At 37.3% G+C, this 10,421-nt stretch overlaps 1 protein-coding gene and 1 pseudogene across 1 annotated transcript in view; one reads left to right on the plus strand and one right to left on the minus strand.

Moving 5' to 3' along the window:
- Atrnl1 (attractin like 1) overlaps positions 1-10,421 on the plus strand; it is a 256,496-nt gene that overhangs the window by 116,326 nt on the left and 129,749 nt on the right. The gene's annotated exons all lie outside the window — the stretch shown is intronic.
- On the minus strand, positions 4,077-4,442 carry LOC101568004 (annotated as a pseudogene).

Consider the following 10,421-nt stretch of genomic DNA (forward strand, 5'->3'; position numbering starts at 1 on the left):
ATCTGTGTATTCAAAGTGGTTAGGATAAATATATAGTTACATTCTCTTAATGAATAGAATGATTTGTTCTAATGGTGTTTGTAAGTAGGATATGATGTCCGCATCTTGTACAGCAATTAACCACTAGGAAGAATGTATGCAATGTGTGAATTATTGAAACTGTCCTGCCAATTTGATTTGAAACCGTCTCATTGCTATTTCTTTATCAATAAAATTATGGGGAAAAAAAGAAAAGAAGAAAAAAGACATGGTCAAAGGAAAGTCATGTCATGACTTTGCTTTTATTTGCATAAATAAATGACTTTGTCATGTAAGATGGCGCTCTTCCATGTGGCACCATCATTTATAACAGAACACAAAACTTCAGTACAATCAGTAAAAGTTATAGTACTACATAAACAAAGGGTACTGTACAAGAAAAGACAATGAAGTTCTATAAATAAGATATAAACAGAACTATACCAAAAATAAAAGAGGGGTTGTAAGTCCAAGTAGCAGGTTGTAAGTCTAAACAGCATGCTTTAGTTGTAAGTCCAAATAGTCATTAAACCAGTAAGTCCTTGTGTTAGTTACTTTTAACTCATTGCTGGGACAAAACACCTGACACCCAAAATTACGGAAGGAAAGGTTTATTTAGCTCACAGTTCGTGGAGGTTTCAGTCCATACTCAGGTGGCTCCAAGGCAGAGCAGCACATGGCAGAGGGCAGCAGTTCATGGCAGCAGAAAACAGCAAAGAGCAAAGGGAGGAGCTGCAGCTGCAGCTTCTAACAAGCCTCTTGCCCTCCCTTCCATGCTGACTGTGGAGACTGGAGCTCCTTGGAGGAAGTGGAACACTCACCCTCCCTCAATTCCTTTTTCTATCCTTTGAGTGATGAGTCACTCTATTACTTCACACCCTAGGAAGGGGCCTCTGTGCCTTAGGGTGGGGCTTCCATGCCCTCGGGTGTGGAATTGCTGAGCCAGTGTAGTTAAGCTTTTAACTTCTCAAGTTGACACAATCTATCAACCATGACAGTCCTTAAACTAGTAATATCTGTACCTAATTTCTTTGTCATTTTTTTTTTCTTTGTCAATTTTAAAGGAAAATTTTGCAGGATATATAAGTTGGGGTTGGAAGTTGTTACCTTTAGGGCTTGAAACACATCACTCCTCACCCTCCTAGAAGTTAGGGTTTGTTTAGAGGAGCCTGTAATTCTAATGGGTTTACCTTTACAGCAGTACCTTGGTTCACAAACTTAATTTGCTCACAGTTCTGGGGAAGATGGGCATGGTCATTTCATCACCCAGTGTGTTCTATGCATGGAAGCAAAATTTTTCTAAATGCTTCTGTTTGTGAACCAAATCATTTACAAACAGAAGTGTTTGTGAACTGAGGTACCACTGTATATGTGATTTGTTGTTTTCGCTATTAGTTTTTAAGATTTTTGTTCCTGTAATAGACTTCTAATACTTTATAATGTAGCACTGAGAGGTTCTCTTTTGGCCATGGCTATTTGGGGTTCTGTCTACCTTACTTACCTGTATTTTTATTTCTTTTTCTATTTCTGTGAACAGTTGTTTTTTTAAATGCCATTTGTGCTGTCTTCTGATTTTTGACTAATTCTATTTATTCTTAGATTAGTCTTTGCATCATCTAGCACTTGTCTGATCCATTTTCATGTTCTCTTGTTTTGAAGATGTCTTTGGATAGTTTTTTTATAAACAGCTTACAACATTCTAAATATTGGTTCTACAATATTCTACACATTGGTTCTTAGCTCAGGGCTAGAGTATTTGACTGTAGATCCACACACTCCAATGTGTTCTCTATTCCTAAATTTCTTGAATGGCTAAGGCCTAATTTTGTGAAGCTCTGCACGTTTGCTGGTGTGAACTGCCACTGTTCATTGCCTTCCATTCATTCCTATGGGCATTAGGAAGCAAAGAATATATGACTTGCTGCACTCCTCCAAATCCTGGCTGGCCTTGGACTCACTGTGTAGTGTAGGCTAGCCTTGTCCTAGCAGTGATCCCCTTGCTTCAGTCTCCGGAACACTGAGGTCACAGTGTGCATCTTTGGGCCTGGATGTGGTAGGTGTTCTTTGAAGGCATCACTGTCTTCTAGTTCTGCAGTTCTGTCCTCACACTGGTCAGTTCTGCTGCCCATATATTCAGTATGACTTTCAATCTCTTGAATTCCTAATTGAACCCTTTTCCTGAACTCTACTTGTTTGATAAACTGGCCACCTGTGTTTTGGGGGTCTCTTGTAAGCCTGGCCAAGGCTCACTGATCACAGCTGTCTCCCATGGCTGACTCTCCCCTGGCCACCATAGAAGCATCGCACAGAAAGCCCTGAAATGCAGCCTTGGTTACTGCTCTGTCAGCCGGGCCACGAACCCCTTCCTGGAGTTGTGTCTGACCAAACGCCCTCTCCAGTGGCTGTGGTGGGCGCGTGGGCTACCAGTGCTCACCAGCTGCGGCTGTCACAGCGTCCCCCAGTCTGTTCCAGTGCTGCATTTCCCCCTGCAGCTCTCTGTAGTGCCACCCTGCTCACATTGTCTGTGTAGATTCAGACTTCCTTTCCCAAAAGCCACGAGCTGGATGCTGGGGAGCAAGTGCAGATTGTCCTTTCCTTTCTGCAAGTTTTCTGTTTCTTCAGATTCTCCATAGGCTCACATCTTCCCAACTGATCCTTCTAGAAGTCTCTCTGACTTGAATACTTTAAAGTATGAGTTTATGATAGTGAATTATACCAATAAGGTAGTCATAAAACAAGTCGGTGTGCTCATTAGATGCATGTGATGTTTCGTGTACATTTGCAGAAGAAAAAATAGCTTAACCAAGTTTAGGAAGGAAAGACAGAGACTGGATTACTTTTGTTTTTTGCATGCCTATATCTGGTAATCTGAACTACTTTAATGATAACAATAGGCAATGTAACAGCCATTGTTAATTTCCTATGTGGGTTATTTTGATTCAGGTGATTCATTTGAAAATAAAATGAGAAGTTAATTTTTATCTGAAAAGTAAGAATTGATAGAAAAAGACACACTCGAGATCACCTGGTACCCCGACCCCTTGGTGTACAGAGGAGAATGCTAGGCCCCACCCAGCTGCCTTGCCCACCTCCCCACCCCTGCCCCAGAGAAAGTGTTGAATCTCTTTTCAGCTGCCTGGGGAGACGCAGTGAAAGGCTTGGTAGTGTCATTCATGATGTATAACATCTGGGAACACTGAGAACGTGTGGGCAGGAATGCTGGGAGTAGAGGATGAAAGCTCCGTTTATCTGAACCAAAGCAGCTCTTCTTTTGGAGCTGTTTGTACTTAACATGACTAGAAGAGGCCACAAACAAGAGAAGGAGATAGGCATTTTTGGCCACAGTTTTGTGGTCACTGAGGACACTAAAAATGATGACACATTCCTCTGAATCAGAGCAGGAATGCTGGCCAAGGGGAAAGATGACTTCCCCACGCGCTTTACTGTTTATCTGCAATGAAGTTTTCAGTACTGGACTAGTTAGGAAATCTCTGTCTGTGCCCAAGATCCACTTGCCTTTCCAGATGAAGCCAGTCATCCAAAAGTGTGGCTAAAAGCCACTCTGACGGCTGTCTTACGAAGTTAGAAAAATATTCTAGGGAAGCCGTTCAATATTGCACCCCATGATGATGTAACATCGGATAAAAAGCATTGCTGACCACTGACTCCTGGGTAGCAGAGCTGGTGGCCCCTGGCATACCCAAGCTCATGTGTCCACCGCATTCTTTGCACGGTCACACAGCCCGGGTTTTCCGTGGCTGGATTGTTTCTACCTCACAGTAGCTTCATCAGGCCTCTAGTCCTGTCACCACTTTACCTTAGCATAGAACCTTTCAAAGCCTCTTTCTTTTTATTTTTATTTATTTTTTTCAAAGCCTCTTTAGCCCCTTGCAAACTGCACTAGAATTTGAATATAGCTTTTATTTTTATTTTATTTTATTTTTATAAATAAAACAGGCATTTATTTAAGGTATGGTATCCGCAAACGAGATAACTTTTGAACTGTTTCAGGGTCAACCAAGTTCATAAAAATGTTTTGAAGACAGTTGCATTTCACAGACTTCATTAAGTGATTACTTCTTTGCCCATTCTTCTCTTTCTTTTCTTTCCCGAATAACCTCTTTGAGATATGGCTCAAGGTAGAATTTATCCTCCTCATATATTGTCCACTGCTCTTTAGGCAAGATCTGATGCTTCATGCTCAGGTCCAGGGCTCTCTTAATGCGAAACACCCTGTCATTATAAAGGTTTTCTGGAAGCCTTCTTATGGCTTCTTTTACATCTTCATCTTCATATATTGTATCATCACGCATTAAGCCCAGCTTATTGAACCCTGCAGCATTGTAATACCACTTCCGAATACCTTCCAGCCACCGGCTTGATGCTGCAACAGCCGGGCGGCCCGCCATCTTGACCCGAGAGCGAAGCGAGGCCTTCTCTGAACAAGTATTTCAATAAAAAGATATCCCTGTGTTCAAAATATATTTTAAATGATTCTCCACCTTATTAATTGACTGTGTGAAATAGAGGTCTGAATTTGGTTTGACTTCTCATATTTGACATAGACTGTTTATCACAGTTTGACATGCTAAAAGTGAATGAGTCATTAATATGTAATTATTAAAATTTGTTCTTAGTGACACTTTTGAGAAAGGGTTGAGACATAAGAGTTCAGGACACAACCAAAGTCATTGCTGCTGCCTTACTACTTTATATGCTTTTTGTTTTCCATTTAAAGAAGAGAGAATGAATATTTTTGATTTACAAGAGTATTTCTAAAAAATGATTTTTTATATTGTCCATATGTTTTAATGATTGATATTATATTTTGCCAAGAGACTTCAACTCTGTTGTAAGGGTTTAAACGTTTGGGCCATTTTAGTCTGAACTTCTTAGCCTTTTTAAATGAGACATCATATAGCGTGCATATATAAAATGAATATAACATATGTAGCATATGTACTGAATAATAGAAGCACACATGCACAACCAGATATAGTAAAGAAGTACTGCAGTAGGGACATTTGTTAAAATAAACATAAAATGTTTGTTTGTATAGCCTAGGTTGACCTTGAACTCATGATGAGTCTCCTGCCTCAGTCTTCTGAGTGCTGGAATTACAGATGTGTGCCACCACACATGGCATAAAATGTTCATTTAGGCAAGAAATATTGTTACATTTATAAATGCCACATTAGGTTTTTAGTTTTGGAATTTTAGAATGCCTGCTTAAAGTCAAATATTGATAACTTAAAGAAATACTTATCTATGTAGCTTTAATTTTAAAGGTAATTTAAATATGTGGAGTATACTTTTCCTATTTTTCTTTTACAAATTGAGAAATATTACATATGGACAATATATTATATGAAAGCATATAAATATAGTTTCAGAGCCATAATAAAATGAACACCTTGCCCACCTGAATCAAGAAAGAGGATATTATAGTAACTCAGAAATCTTCATATGTCTCTTCATGATGGTCTCCCACTTCTTAATTCCCAAGAGAGGTAACAACTGTCTTACTAAAATGTTAATTATTCTTCATTGTAAACATTTCACCCTCCATATATGTATTTGCAAGCAAACCATTTAGATGCTCTGCTTTTGAATTTTGCATATATTGTTTATTATTGTATGCTTTCTTGAAATACCTTTTTATGTTTTTGAGAGGCAGACACAGAAAAGGAAAATAATAAAATATATTTTAAATGTTACGTGTTATAGAAGAAAAAGAATGTGGAAGGATATTAGGAACTTTCAGGATATTACATGTAAAAGGAGTGCATAGAGAAGACTTCACTGAGAAGAAATTTCAGTGAAGCCTGAAATGGTTTAGGGGATGAGATATGCAAATGTCTGGGTTAAAGAGGGACTACTGTGGGCCGGAGAGATGGCTCAGTGGAATAAGCACTTCCCTGGCAAGTGCAAAGGCCTGAGTTCAATCCCTGGTTCTGCAAAAAAAAAAAAAAAAAAAAAAAAGAGGGACTACTGATTCTGTGCCCTTGAGATGGGGATGTTCTTGCCATTTGGAACATTAAGGGACCCATATAGCTGGAGCACAGTGTCTTGGAGTGTGTTGAGCAATGCGGTAGGAAATAAGTTTAGAGAGATAATTAAGAAACTACAACATAGGGTCTTAGAGGCCATTATAAGGCTTTCACTTTGGTATGGATAGCCACTACAGGTCAGTGCAGAGGGTGACATGTTCTGACTTCAGTTTTGTCAGAAACAATTTGGTCGCTGTGTTATGGTGCAAGAGCAGCAGCAGGAAGACCATTTGTGAGACAAATATATTATTAGAAGAAAGAGGTGTGGTGTTTGGGATCAAATTGGCAATGTGAAATTGATTAGAGATGTTTTGATTCTTTGCATTTCCAAGGCAGAACAGAAGTTGCATAAATGAAGGAGTTGAATGTGGAATAGATGATAAAATGGAAAAGGGAGAGGGGAAAGAGAAAAACAGAGGGGAGTGGTGAGGAGAGAGTGATGAATTGATTTACCCCTCAACCAGGCTTTTGGCCTGAAGACCTGAATTTGTGGGGTTGGCAATAATTGAGATGATGACTTTTGTGAGAATAGGTGTAGTGTAGGGTCAGAGTAGAAGCTTAGTTTTAGATACATTTAAAATGTTTATTTCATACCCTAAATTTGTTAAACAGTAAGAAATAGGAGTTTTAGGATCTAGACGCACTAATTGTCTGGTCAGAGAGATGAGAAACAACCTGAAACAAATACTAAAAATGAGCATTTCATGACTTAGCAAGAAAACCAGGAGTGTGAGTTTGAAGCGAAGAGCACATTTCAAAGGAGAGACAATTTATCATAAATTGTTGTAGGCAAAATAATAGTTGAGTCCCTAATCCTAAAATTTGAAATGGTCCAAAATGTGCAAGTTTTGGAGCACAACACAATACCACAATTGGGAAATTCCACTGCTGACCGCATATGTATGTCATAGCCAAAACAGACACATTAGAAGGCACACAAGAAGCATAAAAAGAAAAGAATTATTTTTGTTTTTGTCTTTTTGAGACAGGGTTTCACAATGCAGTTCAGGCTGGCTATAAACTCACTTTGTACCACAGGCTGGTCTCTAATGCATAACAATTCTACTGCCTTAGCCTCCTGGGTGCTGGGATTACACGCGTGCCAACATACCTGACTGACTGTTACATTTAGACTTGGGTCTTATTCCCACTATATCTCATTGTGTATTTGCAGATATTCATATATATGAAAAATTCTGAAATGTTTGCACTCTCGGGTATTTTGGATGAGAGATATTCAGCTTGTATGAAGTTTGAGAATTGATAAACTTATGTTTTTGACTGTGACAAGAAAGGTTTCAGTGGGCTGGGTGGTGGAGCAAAATTCTGACTATCATGGGTTCAAGTAAAGATAGAAAAACAGGAATTAAGAGAAAAGTATTAAGTTTTTCTAAGGAGATTAGTTCTAAGGAAAGGATTAAAAATAGGGTAACAAGGGAAGGCAGGTAGGACACATAACTTGTTTCTGTTTAAGCTTGGACAATTTAACTGCAGGAAAGATCAAGATGTAAACAGTAATAGAAGAAATAAAGAGAAGATTTACTAAAGGAACAGGCTTAAGACAATGAAGAATAGTGGGATCTAATAAACATATACAAAGAAGTATGCACTTAGGAAGCTCATAGGCATTTTGTTCATAGTAACAGGGAAGATGGTAAGTTGTATGAATATAGATGTAGATAAATGGTGAGAGGTCATAGAACTTGTGCAAACTTTGGACTTTCATTGTGAAATCATTAGCTGGGCATAAGAATGGTAGGTATAGGAGGTTTGTGTTCTTAGGGGAAAAGATGAAGTATGGAATGATTACTTAGGAGGGAGAACAGTGTATGAATTAAGAGTTATCTGGTAGTATTGTTGGCAGAATTGTCACATGTGAGAAACCCTAATGTGTGAACATAGATTGTTCTTATAGTATCTGTTCTTCTGTGGATGGATCTTTCAATTGTCAATTTTTGCTATTATGAGTAGTTGCAGTATAATTATTATTGTGACTCTTAATTTGTATATGTTTTTCTAAGTTATTTACTTAAAAATGTAAATGTTTTCATTTAGTTTCTTTTGTTTAATTTAAAAATTGCTGTAACCTTTTTGCATAAGGGTGTAAATGCTTGATCATAGGGACAGTCATTTTTAATTTTATCCAGGCACACTTAAGTGCCATTTTACTAATTTTCACTCCCCTAGTGTTGGTTGTCAGTTTCATATCCTCTAAAATTTCCCCAAGATTTGGTGTTATGTCATGTAAAAATTGTTTTGCTAATAGGATAATGGGTGATGTGCAGTTTTGGTTTTAATTTGAATTTCCATGATTACTAATAAGTGTAGATGAAGGAGCCAGGAAAATAGCTCAGTAGACTAAGTGCCTACCTGGCAAGCTCAAGGTCCTGAGTTCAATACCTGGTACCACACACACACACACACACACACACACACACACACACACACAAAGAATAGATAATCTTTTCATACTTAACTAGTCATCTAATTATTCTTTACAATTTTGCTCAAATATTCTGCCCATTTTATCATATTTACTTATGTGTACTTCGTTGTAATATTAATCTATTTTTAGTTTTATATTTTGAAAACTTCTTTTCTCTGAGGTTGTGGATTGTTTTTGTGTGGTGTTTGATGAGCAGAGCTTTTAAATTTTAATGTAGTTGAAGTGATCAAGGTTTTCTATAGTGGGTTGGAATGTCTCTTTTCTTTAAATGATACTTTTCTGCCTATATGTTTTCTTGTAATTGTTTTCTACCTACGTGTTTCCTTGTAATTGTTTTCAAATGTTGTTAATGTAGTTGAGTTACGATATATTTTATTTTTATTATTTTTTCTTTTCAATTGTTTTTATTAGGGAAGGGCTGCAGTGTATAATGAGTACATGCATTCATCATGGGGGATGTGCACATGTGCAGAGCACATCATAATTCTTTTTTAAAATCCCATTCTAAGACCCTTCCTTCCAACCTTTCTTGTACTCCATGTTTACAAGTGTTATATTTCCATTCTTTCCTTTCAGTCTTTTCTTCTTTAAATCCCTTTTCCTTTCCTTTCCTCCCCATACCTCCATCTCTTATTGCCCTTCTCATTTGAGCAAGTTCTTCTTACTTCTTCATATCTCTGCCTTATTTTGGTCCTTACTTATACTTTGGATTTCTCATAAATTGAAGTAATGTGATACTCGAACTTGTGTGCCTAATGTATTTTACTTAAGATTGTGGTCACAAGGTACATCTATATACCTAAAAATACTTCATGTTTATCCTTCTTTAAGGCAGAGTGTTACTTTAGTGTATATAAATACTCCATTTACTTTATCAACTTTCCTGTTGATGAGCATATAGGCTTTTTCTGAGATTTAGATATTTAAACTGTGCTGTTATACACATGGGTATGTATATATCATTGTAATATGATGTTTTTAACTCTCAGGAAGGTAGCTAGAAGTGGAATACTTGGGTTAAATGGGATCTTTATTTTTTGTTTTTTAGGAATCTCCTCCATATTACTTTCCATAGTGGTTCAATCTATTTACATTCACACCAACAGTAGAGAAAGATTTTTTTTTTCCTACAGGCTTGCCAACATTTGTTATTCGTTGACTTCTTCATGATAGACATTCTTTCTGGAGTAAGGTAGAATTTCACTGTTGTTTCAATTTGCATTTCTTGAATGGTTAGTAATGTTGAACATTTTTTTAAATGTATTACTTACCCATTTTCAGCTTTTCCCCTGAGAAGTGTCTGTGATTTAAGGTGCCCATTTTTGGATTGGGTCTTGAAATTTGGAGGTCTAATTGTTTTGACTTCTTTATATATTATAGACATTAGTCCTGTCAGAAGAGAAGCTGGCAGAAATGTTCTTCCTTCTTCTGTAGATTGTGTCTTCGCTGTTGGTAGTTTTTCTGTGCAGAAGGATTTTATTTTATTTATTTTTCTTGTGGTACTGGGGATTGAACTCAGGACCTTGCATTTGCCAGGCAAGCACTTATTCTGCTGAACTATCTCCCAGCCACAGAATGATTTTATTTGTTTATTCTTTATAGTATATTCTGTGCAAATCAAAGTTACGTTCATAAAGTTTTTCTTATACTTATATTTTCAAGAATTTTATCTATTCTGTCTTTTGTAAGATTAGTGTTTGTGTTTTAATACTTAGATTAAAATCCATTTGATCCTTTCTAATTTTAGTTTAGGGCATACTATGAGATATGGGTTCAGATTAGCATTTGGAAAGCCAGTTTTCCCAGCACCATTTGTTAAAATAGGCTATCTTTTGTCTAGTGAAGGTGTTTGGTCACTTTCTTAGAGTTAAGGTACCTGAATGTGTCTGGAGTTGCTTCTGCATCCT

Source organism: Octodon degus, unplaced genomic scaffold (genome assembly GCF_000260255.1).
Source record: "Octodon degus isolate 3935 unplaced genomic scaffold, OctDeg1.0 scaffold00042, whole genome shotgun sequence".
Taxonomy (NCBI): Eukaryota; Metazoa; Chordata; class Mammalia; order Rodentia; family Octodontidae; genus Octodon; species Octodon degus.